The 25,502-nt window shown below is 45.7% G+C and overlaps 1 protein-coding gene across 4 annotated transcripts in view; it reads left to right on the forward strand.

Annotated features, from left to right (window-relative positions):
• The window catches only part of Ctl2 (Choline transporter-like 2), a 448,555-nt gene that overhangs the window by 338,901 nt on the left and 84,152 nt on the right, over positions 1 to 25,502 (forward strand). The gene's annotated exons all lie outside the window — the stretch shown is intronic.

The following is a 25,502-nucleotide window of genomic DNA, read 5'->3' on the forward strand; positions in this document are numbered from 1 at the left end:
CCCGTTTCGCTTCAACCGGGGAGGGAAAAGGCAGGAAAGGGTATCGTGCGCACTGCGCCGGCTTCGTTTCCATTCAGTCTCAGGAAAACGGATGGGACGGCCATGTGTTGTGCATTCTCTTGAGGAACTGGCAGCGTTCAACGAGCGGCGGCGAGAACTCGCCCGTGAAAGGGCTTGCCGTCAACCCGCCAATCCAGCCGTTAGAGCTGCCCGAGCCCAGGCAATCAGACAGCAATGAGAAGATCTCGAGCTGAGGGAGCCAGAAGCCAAAGCAATCTGGTGCCGTTACCTATGGGTTACTTAAACATGACAAAGGTCAGGTGCACGCAGGACGTTTCGCTTACCCTCTTTTTCCGGTAGGAGAAAAGTTGCTCATTTTTTTTACTCATTGCAGCAGGCACCTAGTTTATTAGTGCATTTTTTGCGCTTGCAAGGGGTTGGTTGTCAGGCCAGGGAAGCATGCAGAAGTCTCCTCATACTTGGATATTGTGTTCAATCAGCTTCTCTGTGCAAGTGAGGTGGTCCAGTGTGCGTTCAACTGGCGCTGGAATCTCCACATGCTTTGTTCAGTTCCTGTGCAATGCTGTATGGTAATGTGCAGTGTTGCACAATATTACACAGTATTGAATAAGAGCACTTGCACAGGTGGTGTTAAATATATAAGAGATTAGACTGCCAGCCAAGCTTCGGTCGAAGATGATGATGTGTGGTGTTTTATGGCGCAAGGGCCAGGTATGGCCAAAGAGCACCAAGCCAATGGTAATGAAATGAAAGTGAAGCGATAAATTACGAGCAATGGTTGTAATAGGGCTGTAAAGGGGCCTAAAAGACGGTCACTGTAAAGTGTGAAGCATGCCATGGACGCGAAAGAAGCATTGTAAAAGAATGACAATGTGCTAAAATGGTCATTTCGATAAAAAATTCTCGAGAGCACTACTGCCCTAACAGAGTCCTTTAAGCGCAAGGACCTGAAGGTGTGTGCTGTCCAGAACTACTATCACCGCAGCATCCTCTAGAGAGAGGATGTGCTACGATACTATTGGGCTATTAACATGCAGAACCAGATCATTCAAAAAACCTAGGACAGCTTTGGTGATAAAAAGGGGTTCCTTACCAAGAAACATACCAGGATGGAGAGGGATACTATACCGGTATGCTAGAGGAAAATGTTTCCTTCTTTCTCTTTCGGCTTCCCGACACTCCACTAGGACGTGGAGGACAGTGAGCCTTTCACCACATCTACCACAGGTAGGAGGTTCGTTGCCAGTAAGCAGAAAATTGTGAGTACCATATGTGTTTCCTATTCTGAGTCTACAGAATAGGACATCAGTCCGTCTTGTTTTTGTAACGGGGGGCCAGGAACCTATCCTTGGCTTAATCAAATGCAGCTTATTATTTGTTTAATTGTCCCACATGCGTTGCCAGTAGCTTCGCAGTTTTGTTCGCAAAAAAGGCTTGAGGTCTGTGGCAGGAAGGAATAGCAGTGGTGGTATTACCAGCTTGAGGTGTAATTGATGTGGCCATTTGGTCGGCCAGCACATTACCTTCGATGCATCTATGACCAGGGACCCAGCATATTGTCACATGTCTATGAGACGAATAAATATTGCACAAGAGAGAGTAAAGCTCAATGAAAAAATTATTTTTATGTTTCCTTAAGGACATTAGTGCTTTTACTACACTTAACGAGTCCGTGAGTATTATCGCTTTCTCTAGTTTTAATTTCTTTGTGTTTTACCGCAGACAGTACTGCGTAGGCTTCTGCGTAGGTCGAAGGTCAGTCTTAAGTGCTCTTATGTGAGTGCAAAGCCCAAACGACGGTAAGGATAGCGTGTAGTAACTTGTAAATATGCTGTCGAAGCACTGATGGATAAAAGCAACCACGTTGGGAAAAATAAACCTGCACTTGATATTAGTCCAACACAGTTATCAAAATAACATGCACTCGTGAGCATCTATGTACCATTGTTTGAGGCATCAGTAAAACAGGCCATTCTGTCTGATCGGAGAATTGACAACCTGAGAGAAGTTTCTGTGTCTTTGCAGCAACCCTCATTGAAAAATTATGTTGCCGAGTCGACCAAAGGGCAAATTTTTCATTGTTTTATTGAAGAAATGCTAGGAGCACTAGGCGCTTCTAGTGCTCCTAGTGCTGATATATAACTTCAGTGGAAGCTTTATATTTTTCCAGGCTCCCCGATCTGCCAGAAATTGTCAAGTCTAATAAATACTTCAAGTTAAGTTGTCATTTCAGGCTTTGCATATAGCTTTATTGGTAGAATTCCAACAGAAATGCCATAGGCATGGTAATGAAAGAGCTACGTGGTCTGTGTCGTAACGGCGCCCGCCGCTATCAATGCGTGATCGACGAAAGACAGGAGACTACTGTAGTCCAACCCGCCAGCAAGGGGTAAGAGCCGTGTCCTTATTTCCACAGCCGTTTAAGTAGAACCAGCGGGACGTCAGCGACACGTGGTTCCATACATGCGTCGGGCACAATGACTCGGCGCGCCCTGCGGGAGCGTGCTTTCAGCCGCAGAGAAATACATTCCAGCACATCCCCCCTTTTGCAAAATGAAAGAGTGCGTTTCGCATGTGGCATTTAGCACACACCCGCACACGAACAAAAAGCAAGAACCCTCAGTGGTAATCTACCACGAAAAAAACCTTATTCATCAATCCCGTATCGAACTGGTCGCTTAACCACTCCACCAGACTTGGTCACAGTCACTGAAGCAGAAGGTACTAAAGTTGAAGTCATAGCCCCTGATGCTAAAGGTAACGAATCTGTTAAGGTAGCGGGTGACTCCCTGTTCGTAGAAACCAATTCGGATGAATCACTTCCATTTGGAAACTCATAGCTGCCTTCTGCCTTCCTCTGTTCTGGCAAGTGGTTGAGCATTCGTTGGTTACGCCGCAGCGTACTCCCATCCTGGGTGCGTATTATGTAGGACTGCGGTGTAGCGGCTGTGGCTAGCACCGTTGCTCTAGTCTTCATGTCCATTACCCAAACGGAATCACCAGCTTTTAGTTTATTCAGTGCCCGGGTTCTGTGGCGCCTGTTGTAGTACCGTGCTTGTAGCTTCTTGTTGGCACTGTCTTTGGCCGCAAGATTAAGCAGCGGTGGCTGCACTGGACCACGCAGCTGCGGCGCCATTGGAACTCTTGTCCTAAGACGTCGGCCCATGAAGATTTCAGCTGGACTAGGGCCAAGAATGCCTGGGGTTGCCCTGTAGGCAAGCAGAGCCAGGTACAGGTCCTTAGATTTAAGGATCAGGCACTTAATGGTTTGCACCATACATTCAATTTCCCCATTAGCCTGAGGGTACCTAGGGCTAGTAGTGATGTGACCAAAGCCATAATCGTGGGCAAGCTTGCCAAACTCTGTACAAGAAAATTGTTGTCCATTATCTGTCACTACAGTCTCCGGGATGCCATAGCGTGCAAAAATGCTTTTTAGTCCTTCTATCACCGCACTAGTTTTAGTTGAGAGAAGGAGGGCTACTTCCGGATACCGTGACAGGTAGTCGACCACGACAAGATAATGACAGTTGTTAATAAAGCACAAGTCGACCCCAACTCGTTCCCACGTGAAACTTGGCATTGGGGTTGAAATCAATGGCTCCGAGTTCTGGCTGACAAAACGCACACAAGTAACACATTCTTTCACTTGCTGCGCAAGTTGTTCGCCGAGGCCTGGCCACCAGACCAATTCCTTTGCCAAAGCTCTAGTTCTCGAGATGCCCTGATGTCCATCATGTAGTTTTTTTAATACTTCCTTTCTTAGACACTGAGGTACCACCAGTCTGGTCCCTTTTAGCAGCATGCCATTGCATTCGGCAATTAGTGCTCTTTCCTGCCAGTACGGAACTACGTAGCAAGGAAGCTTTGGTTTTTTCGGCCAGCCTTGGCGACACAACTTAAGCAAGACTTGACAAACAATGTCAGTCATTTGCACATCGCGTATTCTGTTAACAAAATTGTCATCCATTTGAAGCCCTTGCACACGTTTTGACGAAAGACGACACTTCCGAGACGGTCAGTTCATCGGCTAGTTTATCTGCTTTCGTCGGTGCTCTTGAAAGAGCATCCGCCATTGTCAAGCTTTTACCGGGAACGTACACAATATCAAACTGATACCGCATCAGCCGCACTCTGAAGCGCTGAACCCTTGGCGGCAACACATCAATAGGCATTTTACCAAGCAACGAAACAAGAGGTTTGTGGTCTGTTTCAAGCATCACCTAAATACCTCTTATGTATTCGTCAAATCTTTCGGCAGCCCATGTTAACGCTAGTGCCTCCTTTTCCACTTACGCATAGCGCTGCTCAGTTTTTGTCAGTGACTGAAGCAAATGCCATCGGCTGGCGCTCTCCATTGCGTTGTTTCTGGAAAAGGACGGCACCGAGACCGTAAGACGAGGCGTCCGCCGAAAGAATCGTGGGAAGGCGTGGATCGTACATAGCCATGCACTTTGCTGAACAGATAAGAGATTTCAAGCTTTCAAAAGCAGTGTTCTGAGCAGGGCCCCAAGCCCAGTCAGTCTCTTTCTGCAAAAGCTCCCGTAGCGGGGCAGTGGCTTGCACAAAGTTTGGCAAAAAAACGGCCTAGGTGGTTGGCCATGCCCAGAACACTGCGTAATTGCGATATATCAGAGGGTGCTTTCAGCTCTTTAATGGCTCTGAGTTTGGCCGGATCCGGCTGTACGCCTTCCTCGCTGAGTAAATGGCCCAGAAAGCTTATGCTTCGAACACCGAGAACACACTTTGCTTTGTTTAGGGTAACGTTAGACTGGGCCAGCTTAGCTAAGACTTTCGATAGTCGGGAGTCATGTTGTGCTTTGCTGTCGCCAAAAATGAGAATATCGTCCATCAGGTTAACGACGCCAGGAAGGCCTGCCAGGATTTCAGACATTCTTCTTTGAAAATACTCTGGAGCTGATGTAATCCCGAATGGCAGCCTAGTGAAACAGTACCGCCCAAACGGTGTAATGAATGTGGTCAACACTTCTGAGGCCTTGCTGAGTCGCACCTGATGGAAGCCGGAATTCGCGTCCAATTTGGAAAACCATTTTGCACCAGCAAGAGAGCCCAGTGCTTGGTCGACAGTAGGCAATGTGTATCTTTCTCTTAAGACAAACTTGTTCAATTGCATAAGGCCTACACAGATCCTCACATCTCCCGAGTGCTTTTGTACAGGCACAATGCCGGTAGGGGGGCTAGAAGGGGAGGTGTGAATACCGGCGGCGCTTTCCTTCGGGTGCGCGTGACCCCCTTGCGCACCGATGCCACCAGGGGGAATGTCGCGCTACCGCTCGCGGCGGGGTACTCGTAGCCGCGCGTTCATTATTCTATGGCCGCGCTGGCCTGCGCCTCCGTGCCTCCGCTGTCAGTTGGTCTCGTCGCCTCTTTTGGAGTGTTCCTCGCGACAATCTCTCATTCGAGGGCGAGATGCAGTCGGCAGCGAAAAAGAAGACGGAGCGTTGGCGCTTTGTGCCCGGATGTGATAGTGGGTGCAGGAAAACCTCAGAAAAAGTATCTCTTCTGTTTCCCTGCCTGCAAACAAACGTTTGCCAAACGGGATCGAGCGATCCCAAGGGCCAGGCCAGGCTCATTGAAGCTATGACATTGAGGTTCCCTGCCGAAGTCATGAGGTTATTTTAACATAGTTTTTCTCTCAAAATGGTGCATGATTGTTGTCTTTGATATTTCAGACGGGGCAGCAAGAAAGAGGCCACCCTTGAAACTCTTCCGTTTCTTGATGAATGGGAGGCTCAAGGGCTCGGCTTTCTTAGTAACAGTACTTCAGAGGGGCTGAGGATGACCATCCATTCAACAAAACGCCTTCTAAAGTACCTTGCAGAAAATGCTGACTTCATGTACATGATGATTTTGAAACTGAGCCATGACCGCCTAGAGCAATGTCTTGGCGTTAATTTGTGAGACAAGCGAGTGGGGCAAACAATGATCCTACCTCAGCTCAATTCATTCTAGTCATAAGGTATGTATACGTGCAAGCTTGGTAAATAGCACCTATGTTTTACAGAAGTTTGGCATGCTTATGTAACAAATGTCACTTGTGCACATCCACATGTCTAAGCTTCTACAGCCTAGCAAGGAGCCCCAAGGACGGCAATGTGTCGTCGGATGTCCTGGAGTTATTGTTATCTGTTAAAGAGGTGCTGGTTGAACAAGAAAGCCACAGTGAAGACAGCGTGAAGGTTGTGCCAACTGATGCCGTGCAAGTGGCTTTGGACCACCAAAGTTATGTAGAGCACCGCAGCGACGCACGGCTAGTTTATTACATTGCAGGTTATGTGGCGAGAAGGCGTGTTTTGCCCACACATAGTGAAGACTGCAAAGCAACATGTCTTAGTGATAAAGGCAATATCCCGAGAGAAGTTCCATCAGAGGCATCCAAAGAGCGAGACCTTGGGGGCATTTTATATCGCTCAGAATCGTTCTATAAGCTGGTCAATGCCCTTGAAAAGAAACTCACTCGTTCATTCAGTGTAACACGCTTGCATGCCAAAGATGTGGCCGAAATTTTGCAGTCAATTCGTGATGTGCCAAAAATTGGCCGCCTGGACCATTCTGCTATCCTCACAGCCTCAGTTATACGTTATTATTGCCACACAAGGATTCACTTTTTGCTTAAAGGTGTCAATCAGCAGGGCAGTGAGAAGAAACGGAAAACAGTGAAACCTTGTGTGTTGTATATAAAGTTATGACAATTTTTTTCCTCACTTGTAAATAAACGACTTTATGACCAGATCTGTTGCTTCGATCACTGTCTGCAATCATGGGAAATTGCTTATATGAGCGTCAAAATGACTTGCTACACGTCTACAAGTGCAGACAGAAAGTCTGCACTTGTAGACCTGTAGTGCAGGTCAGACAGAAACAACTGCAGACAGAAAGTGGTTTGTAAATACGTCGAGACGAATTATCAGATGTCTCTTAATCTGCAGACATTACCTGATACGCACAGGGTGATTGACTACTGTACGTGACTACGTCATAGGGTGATTGACAGCTACTATGCGTGCGTCATGCATAGGGTGATTGACTGCTGATCTCGAGGACGACGGTCGCATTTTCAGAGAGGCGAAATGCAAGGCGCCCGTGTGCCGTATGACGCCAGTGCACGTTAAAGAACCCGAAGTGGTCGAAATTATTTCGAAGCCCCCCACTAGCCCTTAACACCCTTTGCCACTTCACGAAATGTGCAGAGACAAGATGCGTTTGAATCTCGATACAGTGCGAACTGGGCCCGTAAAATTTCATTGGAATAATGATGTGGGCTGACATAACATCATTTTCATGATAAAGATTCATTCTTTGACACTTGCAGAAAGCGCGCGATACTCGAAACAGGCTCACTTTCACTTCGCTGCTAGACATGCAGCCGACGCGAGGCTGGCGAGGCGCTCATTTCGGCTACCTGCTTCCCGCGCCTCGGTCAACAGCGCCGCCCCGCGGCATTGGTGCGCTGTGGGGTCATGTTTTCGCCGCCGGTATTCACACCTCCCCTTCTAGCCACCCTAATGCCGGCACACCACTCTGTTGGCTCTTCGACTTTACGAATGACTCCCATTTGTTCCATCTTCTCGAGTTCTTGTTTTACAGGCTCCTGAAGTGGTATAGGAATCCTGCGTGGTGCGCTTATTGCAAATGGAACAGCATCTGGTTTAAGCGTTACGGTATACTCCTCGGGCATAGTGCCTAAGTTGTTGAAAACCTGAGGGCGCAAAACTTCGTAGTTCGGTTCCTTGGGAGCCACAGAGTCAACGAATGTAATGACTCCCAACGCTTTGAGAGCCGGCAAACCCAGCAGTACATGGCGTAAAGGACTGACCACATAACACGTTTGGTGAGGTTTGTCCCCTCCAAAATATATCCGCCTGAAACTTGCCCAGAACATTTAAGCGGTCACCGCTAGCGCCAGTCAAGACCTCGTCGGCCTTTTCCAAGCTCGTGGGAAATCTCGGAAACGATGCTGGAATTACGAACACTTCTGCGCCTGAGCCGACCTTTGCAAAAACAGGCACGGAGTTAAGCAATACCTGAACGTAACGTGCTTTGGCACGAGGCGCCTCGACCGCACCCAAATATATATCCCCACTGTCCTTTTGTACAGACGACACTTGTACCTTTCGCTGGTAGCCTGAGGCACGCCTTGCCGAAGTGTCCCTTTAAGCCGCAGTTGAAGCACCTCTGGCCTCTCGCTGGGCAGGCTGTCCTTTGGTGCGAGTTGCCTTCGCAGAAGATGCACGGCCTCCGGAACGAGCTGATGTCGGCCGGGTTTCCTTGCTGCGTTGCGGTTTCCTGCGGTAGCCCACTGCGTCGACATTGACGTCCTAACATGGCTTGCACGGTGTGTATTCGTGGACTTCGTTGCAGTTTCGAAGTTCTTCTTGCTGCTGCTGAACGGTCTCCTTTAGGCGGGCCCTCGCCAGAGCTGTTGCAAGAGACAGCTTGGGATCCATTTGGAGCGACTCGGAAAGTTTTTCATCCCGCAGGCCCACGACGAACCGGTCCCTGATGAGGCGCTGCTTGAATTCTCCGAAGTCGCATTTGTCCGCCAAGACGTGTAGAGCAGTCATAAACTGGTCAATTGACTTGCCAGGCATCTGGTGCCGCTTGTGAAAGCAAGCGCTCTCGTAGACAACGTTGCTCTCCTTGATGAAGTAATCGTCGAACTTCTTTTTGACCAGCTCAAATTTCTTCGAATCTTCTGCAGAAAAATTGAAGGTGGCGAAGATGTCCCTTGCTTGTCGACCCATGGTATAAAGCAGAGTGCGTACTTGTGCCTCTTCCAGGCGCTCATTCAGGCCCGACGCATAGCAATAGTCGTCGAAGTGCAGTATCCATGCCGGCCACTCCGAGGTAAGAGTCGAAGTCCAGCGGTGGCGGCTGTTGAAGGCCCGGCGGCGATGCAGTGGCCATTGCAGCCTCCTTTTCTGACAACGTCTCAATGCTCTTTTTCCAATCGCTTTTGAAAATGGGTGGATCGCACTACTTCTGACACCATGTCGCAACGGCGCCCGCCGTTATCAGTGCGTGATCGACGAAAGACAGGAGACGACTGTAGGTCAACCCGCCAGCAAGGGGAAAGAGCCCCGTCTTTATTTCCACAGCCGTTTAAGTAGAACCAGCGTGACGTCAGCGACACGTGGTTCCATACATGCGTCAGGCACAATGACTCGCGCGCCCTACGGGAGCGTGCTTTCAGCCGCAGAAAAATACATTCCAGCACAGTCTGCCAAAACATTAGGTTCAGTGGTGACAGGTCAGGGGATTCATCGCAACAATATTTAAACCGGAATTACTTATTAAGCGGGTATGTATTGACACGGTTTTACTGTATATACTGAGTGCACCAACTAAAGTTAGCCAAGCTGTTAAAAAAAAATATTAAAAACACTGCAAAATACGATTAAGAGACCTATGGGGTTCGGCTGACAGACCGTGCCTGTTTTTATTTAACAGCTTGGCTAATGTTAGCTGGGACACCTTATATTTATTCGCGCTTCAAGTTAGTTGAAACGTGCTTCCGAAGTTCAAATGCACGCAAAGTGTCGCTGCTTCCTAGGCTTTCAAATCGAGTTTGAGGCTGTGTCACTGTCGTGCAGCAGATGTCTGGCCTAGGTCAACACACCTGTACCCACTACCGACAGACCTGAACTACGAGATCATCAATTATGACGAAAGAAACTGTTTTTGTAGTTCAGTTCTGGCCATAGTGATTTGAAGTATATGGTATGCACATACGGTGTATATTAGACTGGGAAGGCTTACACTCTTTGACGAAGGTACACCCTTTGGGGTGTATATCTGCCACACAATGCTAATCATCATTTGTTTGGTTGAGCTCTTGCCACCAGGTACCGTGCAGGCCATTCATGTTTGCACCACTGCTCATCCCGTAAAACGCACAGTCAAACGGCCAGGCCCAGTCTGCTTGCGCTTGCATTCATCTGAATACCGAATATGCGAAACACTATTGTGGTAGTAATCCTCCGGTGTAAAGTGACAGCCGTAAATACACAAATCCTGGCGCCAATTGGATAGCGACACTCTTATACGCTGCAGCCACTCCGCTCGTCTGCTGCCTTGCAGAGGGACAAGATGGCACAGCTTGACATATTGCCAGTCGCTACGTTTACAGCCCACAGTGTAACAAGGGCGAACCATGGTGCCTGCGAAAATAAAGATCGAGATCAACACTGACCACGAAGCTCTCATCAACACGGAGCACGTTGTAACATGAGTAGACGCCACTTGCTTTGTGCCGGAAGGGCTTAAGTGTGGTGAGAAATTGACCTTGTGCATTCTCTTTCTGTTACTTTCTTTTTATAGAAACAAATGAACTAACATTTCAACTATTACGAACAACATTTGCTCACCATAAAGTTGGAAAAATTATTGATGATGCACACTGGGCAGCCAATCGGATAGCCCACCCTACTAGCGTCATTAGGGCAATTTACGTCAAATGGTTAGGGGCGGCTGAAAATTCAGCTGAGCGGTGGGCTGCGATCGTCGGCTATGTACATTTTTAAAACCTTATAATCAATTACACCCTTAACGAGAAGCATTTATATGCGTCAATTAATGATCAGAAGGACCTACTCCAACGACTCAGCATGTTTGTACAAAATCGTCAATCTAGTTTCAGGATCCCTTTAAGCATTGTAATATTAGTGTGTTTCCTGCAGGAGAGAAAACATTGCCTTTACACATTCAATTGATTCTTCGCATACCATGCTGATCGGTCATGTTTTTTGCATAGCTGAGAGGAAGTGCCCTGTAAAAATTCGGGTAGTATTGTCAGTGTACAATAGTGATCACTGTAGGGCTGTGAAGCATCATTTATATAATAGAAATAATAGTATAGGACTTAACACTGAGCCATCCGATACTCCACAACTAATACAACTGTTGGTGGAATCGTGACCTGTTGCTACCTTTTCTTGTGCATATACTAATGTGGTGGGTTGCTCAGTGGACAAAGGAATTGGTAATGAAGAGTCCAGAGTGATCTTATGTGAGCTTTTGAATGCACACAAGGTTGTGCCATCTGCTAGGCAATACCTGTTGGATGCCACTTTGGAAAGTCTAATACCGGGTGGGCACTTTGAGTGTAGTGTGGCGGCATGCTGCTAGACAAGAAAGTGTCCTTCGGAATTGTTGGCAGTGTTGATCGTAAATCAGCCAGCACATTACATGCTTGTTATTTTGGCTAGTATTTGCAAAATAACTTTAGCCCCTTAACTGTCGTGACAAAATCTGAATTTTTAGAAGTGCAAAGGAAGATTGGCAAAAGCCATCGTGTATTATTTTCTTGTCAGAATTACAAGACATTGAGCACATACACATGTGCATAACTTGGCAAAAATTCACGACAAGTTAACTCGTCATCAGCACCAGAGGATACTTGTGGTGGTGAGTTGTCTCATCAACGGCAGTTAAAGGGGTCCTGAACCACCCCTTGGGTTTGGTGAAAACATACGGATAGCATACGCTGCTGTGAACCTGTCGGTCAAGTTTTGCAGTCGTGAATTTCGCAAGTGGAGTGCAGAGTTTCCTTTGTCTCAAACAGTCTCTTTTGAACTGAAACCTGCTCCTCACTCTTTAGTGGACGCTTTATTTCATAATATAGCAGATTCCCATGCGAGGTTGCTATTGGCCAATAGCTGACAGCAATAAAGAAGGGTGTTTGGATCAGTGCACTTCCTACTGTTACTGTGCATATTTGTTCATGCAATTTAATAAACAGGCTGAAGTAAACAAAAATCTGCTTTCAAATTTCAAGAACAATTATGTACTTCCGGAAGAAGCCGACAATCGTTTGACTGAATAGTGCTAATCTGCTACTTCCTTTTAAAGAAAGTGATTAGTAGACAGGAAAAACAAATTGTCAAAGGTCGTCGGGCGACAATGACACTTTTACGAAATGTGTTTTTTCTTAAATTCGGGATAATGCTTAAGGCCATGCAAGTATAACTTAGCAAATATCTTTATTTACAATGCAAATAGAAGTAAAGGATAAGTGAAGTAGCTCATGGTATTTTCTGGATATATGAATAAAGTAACTTTTTTTTAAATTATTGATAACACTACAGTTTTTTAACTTGCTCATCGTTGGGACTCGGTTGCTGCTCCTATGTACACTGTTGTCCACTTCCAATTTGAACATGGCTCCGGGCGGCCGGCTAGGCCGGCACTCCGCGGAGCGCCGCTCGTGGGCGCCGGGGTAACTAATGCGCCGGCGCACTGGCAGCCACAGGCGTGGCCTCAGCCGCCAGCACACACTAGTGCAGGCGCGCTGTAGCAGACGACGCGGCTGCGGCCGCGCTTGGGGCTGCCAGTGCGCCGGCGCAATAGTTACCCCGGCGCCCACGAGCGGCGCTCTGCGGAGCGCCGGCCGCCCGTAGCCGTGTTCAAATTGGAAGTGGACGACCGTGTACATCCCAGCTCGTTGAGATTTACAGCATAGATTGGTCTTTAGGTGGATAACAAACCTGAGCATTTTAATTCTTTAAGTAACACTGTTATTTTTTACTTAAAATATCAAAATCAAAATAATTCGACCTTATTGAAAAATTTTTGTAAAAAAAAAAGAAACCTGTCAATCTACTTCAAATTCGCCCATATTGTTCTCTGAGGACTATTGAATAATATTGTGAAAAAACATGTTGCATCATCTTTATTGGTGTAATGTTACAAATGTGTGAATATTGGGCTTCGAAGAAGTGGCCCATAGTGTAAAAATGAGCAGTTCTTGCGAAAACATAACACAAGGACACGCGTCCTTCTCTTCTCAGCCTTATCAACAGCAAGAATGAGGGATTTGCAGTTGATGGAAAGGTTTTCGAAAAGAAAACGCTTTCTGAGCTAAATGCACTCGCGTAGTTCGTGACTTCAGTACAGCGATCGATATTCCCTCTCAACAGGCAACAAGCACATTTACAATCTTCCATTCTTTCTTTTGTTTTCTTTCAGCAAAGTGCCAAAACGAAATTTATGGAAATAGACAGAGGGCTAGCGATGTTACAGTGGGTCTGTGTGCCTGTTCAGACGATGTCGAAGCGCAGATGACAGTGAAATGTGTATGTGCAGAAGACAGCGAGGTCCTCGGCTTGGCCAGTAAGCCAAGTGCAGCGAGAAACTTTAGCTTTATGTTATGTCTTTGTCCTCAAGGACAAAGAAAAGCTTATGCAAAAAAAGGAGGGATTGCAAAATCGAAAGCGCTGTTGCAGTCAAAATTTAATCGGGGGTCAGCGCACTTTTTGGGAGAACCAGTAGGCCTGAACCGTCAAGGAATGACAGTGATGACTGCATTGAATGGTTGGGAAACTTTAGGCACTGTCTACATCTTTTCAAGCAGTTGACACTGCTGCCAGCGACCCTTGATTACGAAAAATCCAGGTCGCTATGCCAAGTTGATCAAAGTACATGATTCAGAAAGCATGCAGTTGGTGTGAGAAGCACGGCGTGTGGGTAGCCCCAGATCCACTTCAAAGATTGTGTTTGAAAAGCCCTCAAAAATGGGTGCAGACTGCCATGGCCTACCACACAAAAAATTAGTATGGGCATACACGACAGAGTCCAAACAAGAAAGATGTTCTGTGTTGTTGTTGATGGTGAAATCAAATTGAAGCTTTATTTCAGTTTGCAGTACAGTGTGCAGCAGTACAAACTGGGGGGTAAAAGAGAAAAACCAGTCTATACGACAAAGCTCTCGAAGCCATCACCATGCAGTTTGTGCCCAGAAGATTTGACTCCTGTTATATCCTCGGTTTTGGATTGTTCTGACTGCTAGCGCAACACCGCTAGCGCCACACATCTTTTATTAAAATGAGTAGGAAGGTAAGGGTTGGGTGTTGTTGCTCGATGTGAGTACAGTAAAACCTTGTTATGACGAAGTTGAAGGGGGAGGGGGTCGTAATCACTTCATTATAACCATTAGTTATAGCCGCTATCGATTTCTATCCACAATTAGCAAGCAAGAGGGGATGTACTCACCACCAAATCTCACAGCAGCCCACCATGCGGGGGGGCGGGGGGGGGGGAGGGGGGAAAGAACCGACCATTGCACAGAGCAACACAAAAACAAAAAAAAAAACAGCAAGGAATTGCTACTTTATTCATGCCAAACCACTCATCACCGATTGATAAACACCACACCAGCTGGCGGCTCACTTCGCAGAAAAAAAGTCCTTGACAGATTTTTGCCGTGTCTTCTTCAAGCGAATGATGGCTTTCTCAGGTGCAGCCACTATTTCGAATCCATCCTCGCCATCATCGTGAGCACCAAAGAAGCGACGCAGCAGGTCTGCCGCATCCACTGCTTGTGCGGCCGTCAGCACGTCTGGTTCACCAATGTTAAGCTCCGGGCTGTTGTCGACACATTAGTCGCTGTCATCATTAGGCACCCCTGTCACCACGCGCACAATTTTCGCCTCCGTTAGCTCTCTCGTCGTCACCGTGTCAGCATCGGCACTGACGTACACGCAGAAGGTGTCGCAGTCAGGCACAACGCCGGCGTCAAGGAGAGTGTCCCACGACGCTAGGGCTGTCACCCGTGGCACCCTCATTGGCGGCAACACCGAGTTCTTCGCTGTAACTGCTGCTGCTGACGTCAAATGAGGCATACCGGAACCTATTGGCAATCGTGCTTGCCAGTACAGCCACCCAAGCAGCCTGTAGCATCTCGATCACCAGGTACAGGTCGATTGTGGTCTCGCGCTTCGTGCTCATGTTGAGCAGAATTCGGTCGATCACATGCTTGTAATAGCCCGACTTAACCCCTTCAGGCACGAATTGTGGTATTCTGCAGGTAAATTTTTAGAACTTGCAGCTATTGATGTTTTAGGTGTCCAGAGCCCGAAAAAAAAATCACCTCTCTAGGAACATTACCGTATTTACTCGCATAATGATCGCACTGTTTTGTCAGAAAAATTGACGCAAATTCAGGGGTGCAATCATTACGCAAGTTAAATTTCCCGTGAAAAGAACAAAAATTTTTTCGTCCCGCGTTTGCTGCGGGATGCGGGTGCGGGACATCAAAACAAAGATGGCGGCCGGCGGAGCAAGCCGAACGCGCCGAACGTGATTTTGTTTTTTCTTCTCATGAGTACATTACGTGCATTGAAAGCAGTTTCTTTCGTATCAGTAATGAATAATATCGTTAATATCGGCAAGTTTGCGGCCATAACATAGCCATGTCCACTTTGAAGGGACAGAAACAGATGGGCGCGCTTAGCTGCCAGTGTCATGGAAATGCATGGCCGGCATTCTGCGGAAACTGCAGCATCTGTCTTCACTACTGTCCTAATACGGTACGTTTCCGCTAAGGGTGGGCGAATATCTTAGCTGTGTTATAAGCGTCGGCGTATGAATAGGGCACACTTTTAATGTGTCAGTGTAAACATGGCTACTATCATTGCCGCTCGCAATTTGTTGCGTGCCCACGAGTGCAGATGAAAAGAATCGAAAGGCGCCTTTTTTGTTTTTGTTGACCACAACTATTATAAAGCCTACCCATAATAAAGGCAAGTTTGGTTGTACCTATTTTTGTCATAGAAGTGCGGAAAGTGATGAAAGTAATAAAATGAGGCATTTACTTAAGGATGTTTGGTGCATGCAGACCGCTTGGCTTGTCTTGAAGAGTCGTTCGCATAGCATTCGACAGATGGTAAGCGCGATCATTATTAGCTAGACTTGGCACACGACATATCGCTGCGGCAAGTTCGGGGTGCGATCATTACACGGGAAATAAAAAAAATCGAATTTTGACGACAAAATTCAGGGGTGCGATCATTACACGAGTGCGATCACTATTAGAGTAAATACAGTATTATGCAAGTTAGATCACGTCCTCGTATGGAGACATTTACTGACTTTTTTTTCCCATGTGCACTTGGCCAGTTTACAGAAAGGAGGGCAATTATCTATTCAAGGTTGTGTGAGTGATGCATCAAGGTACACAGGTTGTGATATTCGAGGAAACAGTATTTCTAAGCTGTGATGCACAAGAAAACATGCATTTCCGGCAGTGGCCCTGGTTTTCGCCACACACTTCTCGTACTTGCATCGCTACGGAAACGGTGACTGGTCTTGCTGGGGCCTGTGATCCTTCACATCCTACCTCACACAATCGCATCACGTTTAGAGCAAGAACAATGACTCAAAATGAGCTATTCATGAATTACATTAAAACAAACAATACCAAATTGCAGCGCAGACAAAATTCTCAAATACAAAAACAACAGTCCATACTGCTTTTGCAGGTCAGCTTCGTCTGAACAAAATTCTATTGACCTGGCATCAAACTAGGAGTCGCTCATATCCGGACAACTTTGAGGATGTGACATAATTGCCAGACCAACGTCGTTCGTTTGATGGTCCGGAAACGTGAGTGTTTACTATCTTCACGATCAAACAGTGCGTATGGCGATTTGTACCACCTTCAAAAATTGCCACCACACAAAATTAAAAGGAATACTAAAACACACAGTTTAATTCTTCGACTGTGAGTTAGGTAGTGCAAGAAGTCCAAGAAGTGACGATAGTTTAAAGTTTCCGCGCGGTTTCTATGGGTCGCCGGCGTGCTAAAAAAAAGATTGAGTGAGTCATGGTGTCTCCGCATGGAGACGCAGATGAAAACAGGGTCAAAATTATTCAGTCACAGAACCATGAGTATTGAGTAACTTTTTTTTTTCATTAAAAGTAGCTTTTTCTTTACATAAAACAGGGGGTTTAACTGTTCTGAATGATTGAGGCTGCTGTAAAAGAGAAATTTGAACAGCGACAAGCCAGAGCTTCCATAAAACTTGGAGTCATCTGTCTTCAAACATTTAGTAGTGTCTCGCCGCTTCATATCAGATGGCGTTCATTGCATTTATGTATGCCTCGAATATTGACCGCACCAGTGTGCAGCATGAGGCCTTCACTTTTTAAAGAAAAAAGGCAACGAAGAAAGTATCGTCTTCATATGGAGACATCGCAACTGAAAGGGTTAAAGTTCATCATAACTCCTTGGTCCAGGGGTTGCATACCTGCAGTGCAGTTTGGCAGCAAAAAGCATAGCTCGATGTTCTTGAGCACAGCAGCATTGTGGTGAGCCACGCAGTTGTCCAGTACAAGGCATATCTTCGGGTTCTGCTTGCCCAGTCGCTCGCGTCCTACTCTTGCAGCCATTGTGTGAAAATTTCTCTCGTCATCCAAGCCTTGCGGTTGGACACATAACTCACTTGGAGCTTTCATTTGCCTTTGAAGCATCGTGGTGATGCACTTTCGCCGACCACGAGGGTCAGCACCTTTTCCTACCCACCCATGTTGGCACAATGCAACACTGTTACGTGGACCTTGCTCTGCTTACCGCCCCGGCAGCGTTCACCTTTGAGGGCCAAGTTTTTTTGCTGCAGCATCTGGTAGAACAGGGCTGTCTCATCCGCCTTGAACAAATCCTTGGCACGGTATTTTTCTAGCAGCTGTCCAACGTTTGTCTCCACCCACGCCACTGCAGCTTCGCAGTCGACAGACTGCGCTTCCCCGCTGACAGCCCTGCCGACGATGTCGTGGCGCTCCTTGAAACGCTGCAGCCAGCCGACACTCGCCACAATATCGTCGTGCCCCATGATGCACGCGAAGTCCCTCGCTTTGCGCTGCAACAGTGCCCCGCTCATAGGAGTACCACTTGCTGTTGCATCCAAAAACCACTTGAAGACTGCGGACTTGTGCCCAGTAAAGTAGTAACGCTTGAGCACAATGATAGCGGCGAGTGAAGTCGGCGATCGGAAAAAAGCGGATCTGCGGGTCAAGCGCATCGGCTTTTATACAGGAGGCATCAAAGATGCCAGAGTAATTGCTGGTGCCTGCGTGTCTTCCATAAAGTACTACACAATTTGCATTGCGCATACAGTCAGGTTACACAAGGTTCGGTGAGAACAGACAATGGATAGAACCATCGATAACATTCGAGAAACTTCTGATACATGCAGGCATGTCTTGCACTAAGTTACGTTAATGTTTAAGATGTGTTAGCCAGTGAAAAGCGGTCACCCGAAAAAGATAATCAAGTACATGTGTCCATATTTTATGTTCCTGTAGTGAATTTTAACATGGAGTCCACATTCTGTAAGCTTGACAAAACTCGCTAAAGAAGTTAAAATTTTTTGCTATTCTGCAGCTGTATGAAAGAAATGTTCGTGAAATGAAAGCTGTAAGGGGGGGGGATGCGGTGAAATGAAGTTTTAAATGAACAGAAATAATTGGTGCCCCAAAGGCTAAACATGTCAGAGCTGTCTAAATTGCAGTACAAAAGCACTGTCAGACAGTCCTTACTGTATTTGCTGCCATGACACACTTTGCCTTTAAGGCTTAGCGGCTTTAAAGGCTGCACTCAATAAAAGAGGCTGGTTTCATCCTCATTTCAGATGTTTCCCGGCTCATTTTTATTTTATGTATTTATTTGCAGGTACTGTTGGCCGATTGGGCCATTACAGGGGTGGGGTACAAATATGACAAAACGCATCATGGGTTACATAAAGCAGCACTGTATAGCTAATACATGGATTTACAAGTCACAGCGTGCCATTATACATAAATATAATACAAAATCTGACTTAACAATCGTCATGTGAAACATAAAGCAGCATTGTGTAGGCGAAAAATGGATCATGATACTACATACTACAACTTAGATGATACATATTACATCACATACATCGCAACATTATACATAACAATACTACATTCTACAACTTACACAATAAATGTTAGATCATGAGGATTCATCTAGAAAATATTTTTAACCTCGCTTTCAAAATGTTCTACAGTTGGAGAATCACATATGACGTTCGGTAAATCATTCCAGTCTCTTATGGTTCTAGGGAAAAAAGAGTATGTGTATGATTTCACACGAGATTAAGATACTAGAAAGTTGCTGTGATGGTCACTTCGTAGGCTCCGGACTTGTCGCGGAATTAGGTGCTGCGCTGCATCAAAGTTAAATTTTGAGAAAGCAAAAACAAGAATTTTAGTCTGGCTATGCGACGGTGTTCCAAGAGGGGGGGTAAATTTAGTTCCTGCAACATCTCTGTTACAGAATAAGTACGGGAGTACCTTGAAAGAATAAATCTAGCCACCCTTCTTTGCACTCGCTAAATTTTATGAATTAATGCTTTTTGGTAGGGGTCCCATATGATGCTTGCATATTCCAGTGTAGGGCTTACTAATGTTAAATACGCTGTTAACTTTACGGGGGCTGGAGCGAGCTTTAATTTGCGACGTAAGAACCATAACTTTTTTTCAGCGGTAGAGCAAATATTGGTGATATGTTGAGTCCAGTTGAGGTCTTCAGATATTGTTACTCCTAAGTATTTACATTTGTTAACGGTAGTTAGCACACTGGAACTTTGTTTATAATCAAAATTTAGGACGTGCTTAACCTTGTTTGTACACCATTCTTCAACAGATGCCAGTGCATCGCTGAGCATTTTTTGATCCCTGTGGTTACATATTTCTCGATAAATAAACAGTCGTTGGTGAACAGTCGCACAGTTATGTTTTCATTATTATCTAAACAAATATCATTAATATAAACAAGAAATAATACCGGTCCAAGGACAGACCCTTGAGGAATGCCTGAAGTTACAAATAAACAATCGGAGTGGTAACCGTTCATGTCCACGTACTGTGTCCTACCTGATAGATATGACTTGACCCATTCCACTATAATATTTATTCCAAGCTGTTTCATTTTGATAATTAATTCATTATGAGGAACCCTATCAAATGCTTTTGAGAAATCAAGGCATATTGCATCAACCTGTTTTCCGTTATCTATTGCTTCTGAAAAGTCGTGGATGGTTTCAACCAGCTGCGTGACAGTCGACAGTTTTTGCCGGAAGCCATGTTAGTTTGAATGTAGTGCTTTCTTATTTTCTAGGTACTTATATATTGCTTTCGATATTATATGTTCGAGGAGTTTGCAGCAGACGCAGGTTAAAGAAATTGGTCGATAATTTTCAATTTTCTGCTTGTCACTGTATTTGTGTATCAGGATAACTTTTGCAACAAGCCAGTCGTCTGGGACCCGTTTTTGTTGCAAGGATGCATTAAAGATAACTTCTAAGTATCTAGCAACCCATTCAGCGTATCTTCGCAAAGAGGCATTTGGAATTCCATCCGGGCCAACAGATTTTTGTTCTCGGATGTTTAGCAGCAGCGATAGTATTCCTTCATAGCTAATTCGTACTTCTGGCATATCTGACACATGTGAAAATGATGTTACTGTAGTTGGAGCAGTAGAATTAAAAATATTTGAAAAGACAGACTGGAAGAACTCGTTATGGTAAGACGCAATTTTTGAACAGTCAGTTATGATTTTGTCGTTAACAACAATGCTGTATTGGCTTTGAGTGGTTTGCGACAAATTACGCCAAAACTTTTGTGGAGAAGATACCATGAAGTTCGGAAGTGTTTCCTCGTAGTATTTCTTTTTTGCTTGCCTAAGCTTTATTCGCACCTGTGCTGATAGGTTAGATATCTTTCCATGATTTTTTACTTTCTTTGTCTTCCATTTTTCGCTTCAGGCGAACAATCTCTCGCGTTATCCAGGGATTACTTTTATTTCTTCTTTTTTTTTTCTTATGGGTACGAATGAGTTTGCGCAGTGCAAGATAATGGTTTTGAATCTTGTCCACAACACATTGACGATATCGTCACAGCTCAGACTGTCTAGATGAAATGACAAATAATAAATGATGCTCGTGTCGTCAGCTTTATCAAAATTGGTAACGTGCGTAGTGCATTCTTTAAGATTTGTTGCAGGAACCTTGGTTTTGATTTGTACAAATACAAGTTGATGGACCGATGTGCCATCTTCAACTGCTACCTGATAATTTTCAAACCGTCCATCAAGAAGTCCAATATGGACTGCACTGTTCCCATTTTTCGAGTGCTTTCCTGTACCAGCTGTGTTAAATCGTTAGCGAAAGCAATATCGAGCAACACTTTGCAGTTGGCTCGTTCCCGTGACTGTATAGTAATAGAGTTCCAGTCAACCCCTGGCAAGTTAAAATCCCCGGCAATTATGATCCTTTGGTTTCGCGCCTTCTGTTTTTCTAAGTAGTGTTGTATGGCCTCTAAATATTCAATCGATGCATTAGGGGATCTATATATTGCTCCTATTATGACTGAAGTAGTTCCCAGTTTGATTTGGCACCAAGCGCTGTAGTGATTACTGATGAATACACATTCATTTCTCTCAATCATGGTGAGAAGTGTGGCTTTCCATTCATCCACGGTATTGTACTCTATACTTGCAGCTTCCGTACTGACTGACCTGTAGGCAATGGTGTGTCTCTTCCGGAATCGCTCAATCCACCTATTTGATGCCATGAAGTCAGCACGCCCAACTTATCGGCTATCTCTATTGCCTTGCCATGCAAAATGCTGCCATCAAACTTGTTGATGGCGGCGTGAGCTTGCTTGAACCATACAAGCAGAACCTCGTCAAGGTCCGCATATTTGGTACCAGGAGCCTACTTAGCTTTCCCACTGAAAAGCTCAGCATTTCCTTCTTTCTCTGCTCTATTCGAAACTATACTATTAAGCATTGAGGGTGGCACTCCTAGTCCCTTTGCAATGTCAACTTTCTTTCGTGTTGGCTACTTTTTGTGCTTGGAGAACGTCAAGTTATTCTTGAATATAAATTACTTTCAGCTTTCTTGAGACCATTGAAAAGGCATGGCCTCACCATGGTACTGCAAAGGTCGCTCTGTCCAGCAAGTTTGCTGCTGTATAAGACATCTGAAGGCTGAAAGCATGTGAAAACAACAAACTATAACCACACCCAGGCGAACTTATCAGGATTGATGATCGTGCACTTCCGGCATTTCAGGGCAGGGCTTTCGCCTTGACATGCTTAACCATGACAATGTGACTGCGACCAAGCTATGAGGGAGTGTCACGGTCACGGTCGCCCTTCACTAGCCAATATGCTGTAGAACCACCCCTTCGCTGCGCTCATTTCTTGGAGGAAGGAAATGGGAAGTATTTCGGCCCAACACATGAGCGTCCGATCATCAAGTCGGAGCATGCGGTAGGTTTGTGCTCTACTTTGCAGGCAGAGCATGGCAGAAGGCAGGGTAGCTGAAAAAATGCGCATAGAATAAACATTGCTGGGAACCAAACTTTTTCTGCCAATACACTGAATGTCAAAGGTCCATTGTTGGGCCGATACTATTGTTAGAAAAAAAGCAAAGAGAATGGCTTCGCAAAAAGTTCACTTGTTGAGACTGGCTGGTTGACATTAGTTGGTTTCCTTACTCCACGACTCACCAGGCTTGGGTGATTGGGCCCAGTATGCATAGTTCCCGGTAGGTTTTAATTTATGTGCACTACTTATGTACACACAACCACTCTGTGCACATTTTCTCTTGATATGCTTGCGCAACCTTGGTTTGTTTATTGCGACACATACATTTACCATCAGTGTTGCAACATGCAATGACAAATTTGCCTCTGCAGCACTAAATTTACACGACTGCTGCATTCAGATGCTGGAACAGTACAAAATGGCGATGTACCGGGTATGCGAGGTATTTGAGAACTCTATTACTTATCGCCATAGACACCAGCAGGCTCATCATATCTATCTAGGCGTGTGGCTTCTCGTTGCTTGACCCCTTATCATTCATACTACGCAGTTTGTTCGAAGATGGAAACGCACAGGTTGATGCAGGAAATGAAACACCATGCAGTCCTCATCGCCCTGGGCACACACCACAGCGACTTGGAAATTGCCACCTTTCTGAATGAAGTCTTTCGTTTACAAGGTGTGGACAGAACTGATTTGTTCTGGCGGTGACATGGCATTTGTGGCGAAAAGGAAAAAAGCACAGCAGTCAGACGTCAACCCCTCCCCCCCCCCCCCCCCCCCCAATTTTCTTTGGCGGCTGCAAGTCATCATGAATGATGACTTGCAGCCGCCGAGTGGGCACGGGATAGTGGCAACCATGCAGTCGCCGCTAAACCCTTTTTGCTTCTTCATGCAGTTCATCGTGCTTCTTGGAGCATGGCTGTATCCCTCGACCTGCGCATGTGCGGTTTCACCACTGCTCATCTATAATGACTCACCGACACCACTGCCAGTCCTGCTATCTGACGCAAGTCAAGATCTTTGGTGCCAGCAAGTAATCCAGGGCGCCATCTTCATACCTTTGCACACGGATTCACAGCCGCCAGGAGCGACATCTCCCTTCTGCTTCTACTTAAGCAGCTGCCTTCGTCCGGCCACTTTCAGTGGGCACGGGATAGCGACCACCATGCAGTCGCCGCTAAACCCCTTTTGCTTCTTCATGCAGTTCATCGTGCTTCTTGGAGCATGGCTGTATCCCTCGACCTGCGCATGTGCGGTTTCACCACTGCTCATCTATAATGACTCACCGACACCGCTGCCAGTCCTGCTATCTGACGCAAGTCAAGATCTTTGGTGCCAGCAAGTAATCCAGGGCGCCATCTTCATACCTTTGCACACGAATTCACAGCCGCCAGGAGCGACATCTCCCTTCTGGCTCTACTTAAGCAGCTGCCTTCGTCCGGCCACTTTCAGTGGGCACGGGATAGCGGCAACCATGCAGTCGCCGCTAAACCCTTTTTGCTTCTTCATGCAGGTCTGTGAAGCTCCGTCTCTTTACTCTAAACGTACGAGTAACGTCTGTCTGCTGCTTTTCCCGTGCCCAAGTGTATTTTTTGCCTCACTGTGTGAATGTGCGTTTGTTGCAAGGCTGCTCATCCTATGTGGTGATGTTGAACTTAATCCCGGACCCGCAACCGACACGCAGTACAAAGAACTTCTTGCAGCCATTTCTGCCCTTTCAGCAAAAATAGATTCACGACACACAGAGGTAATGAGTGGTCTTGCCGAATTAAAAGAAAAGCAAGCTCAATTAACTAATCAAGTGTCCGATTTAACCACTAGATTAACGACAGTTGAATCGCTTGTTGAATCACTTGAGCTTAACCCGTCGTCAGCTGGCATACCTGCAGTTGTCACTGACACCGTTAAAACTGAAAATGCCTCCCTCCTGACAGGTCTCAATTATCTAGAAGATCGCTCCCGCCGGGATAACTTAATATTTTATGGTATTTCTGACACTCCGTCAGAAACATGGGCGCAGTCCGAAAAATTGATATGTGAATTTTTGTCTCATCATCTTAAGTTTGAGGTCCCCGAGAATATGGTATGTAGAGCCCACCGACTTGGCTCGTATACTGCTAATAAGACTCACCTGATTATAATGAAATTTTCTTGCTCAAAACTAAAGGATAAAATTCTGGCACTAAAATCTAATCTGAAATCCACCAGGGTATCTGTGGGCGAAGATTTTTGCCGAGCAACGCGCCAGTCTAGGAAAAAGCTGCTTGATTTTGCTAAGGCATCGGGCCAGACATACTCAATACGGCTAAATAAGTTATTTGAACAAGAAGTGCTATGTTTACTGTTCTACCACTGACAATGTATGCGAAGTCAACATGCCACGTGCAGCACGCTCTTCATTTCGGTCGCGTCAAGCTATTGAAGGAAATGGTTCGGTATAGTTAGCACATGCGCAATCTAATAACACCATATCTGTTTTTTTCACTAACGTGCGAAGTCTACTAAATAAGCGTCCTGCAGTGTCCTCACTGATTGATTCATGCTCTGCTGACATCATATGTCTCACTGAAACATGGCTCTCTGCTCGGATAAAAAATAGCGAAATTTTTTATTGCGAGAAACTGTATTCATGTTATCGCTGCGATCGTGGTGTGATCAGGTGGAGGTGTCTTGATTGCAGTTACTGAAACACTCATTTCGAACTCAGTTTCCATAGAAACACCACTTGAACTTATTTGCGTGTGCGTTGTACTCGACAACAGAGATGTTATTTTTTGCACATGCTATCGCCCTCCAACTGCTTCATCATTTGGCAATGACCTTCATGACGCATTGAACAAATTAGTTGTCAGATACCCTAATGCGCCCCATTTTCTTCTTGGTCACTTCAACTTTCCCGATATCATTTGGCGTAATGACACGGCAACGTCCCAGTCTTCTCAGAGTACCCAGTTTATAAACACTTGTTTGGATTTCCACTTCACCCAGCTTGTACTGAAATCAACTACCAACTCTTCATCTAACATACTAGACCTGATTCTCACTACGAACCCTTACACAGTTTCCCCAATTCTTTTCTTAAAAGGCTTAAGTGATCACCTTGCACTCACTTTTCATATTAACACACGGGCTCCTGTTAAGAAAACTACAAAGGTGATCCGCGTTACAGCAAAACCGACTTGGCTTCCATTACCGCTGAAATGGAAAATTTCGCAGCTTCTTACATCGCTAATTGCGATCAGCACTGTGTTGAAGAAAACCGGTGCATTTTAAAAAATAAATTGTTGTCACTAATCGGAACGTTTCGTACCGCAAAGAACAGTCA

Source organism: Dermacentor andersoni, chromosome 1 (genome assembly GCF_023375885.2).
Source record: "Dermacentor andersoni chromosome 1, qqDerAnde1_hic_scaffold, whole genome shotgun sequence".
NCBI classification, from domain to species: Eukaryota; Metazoa; Arthropoda; class Arachnida; order Ixodida; family Ixodidae; genus Dermacentor; species Dermacentor andersoni.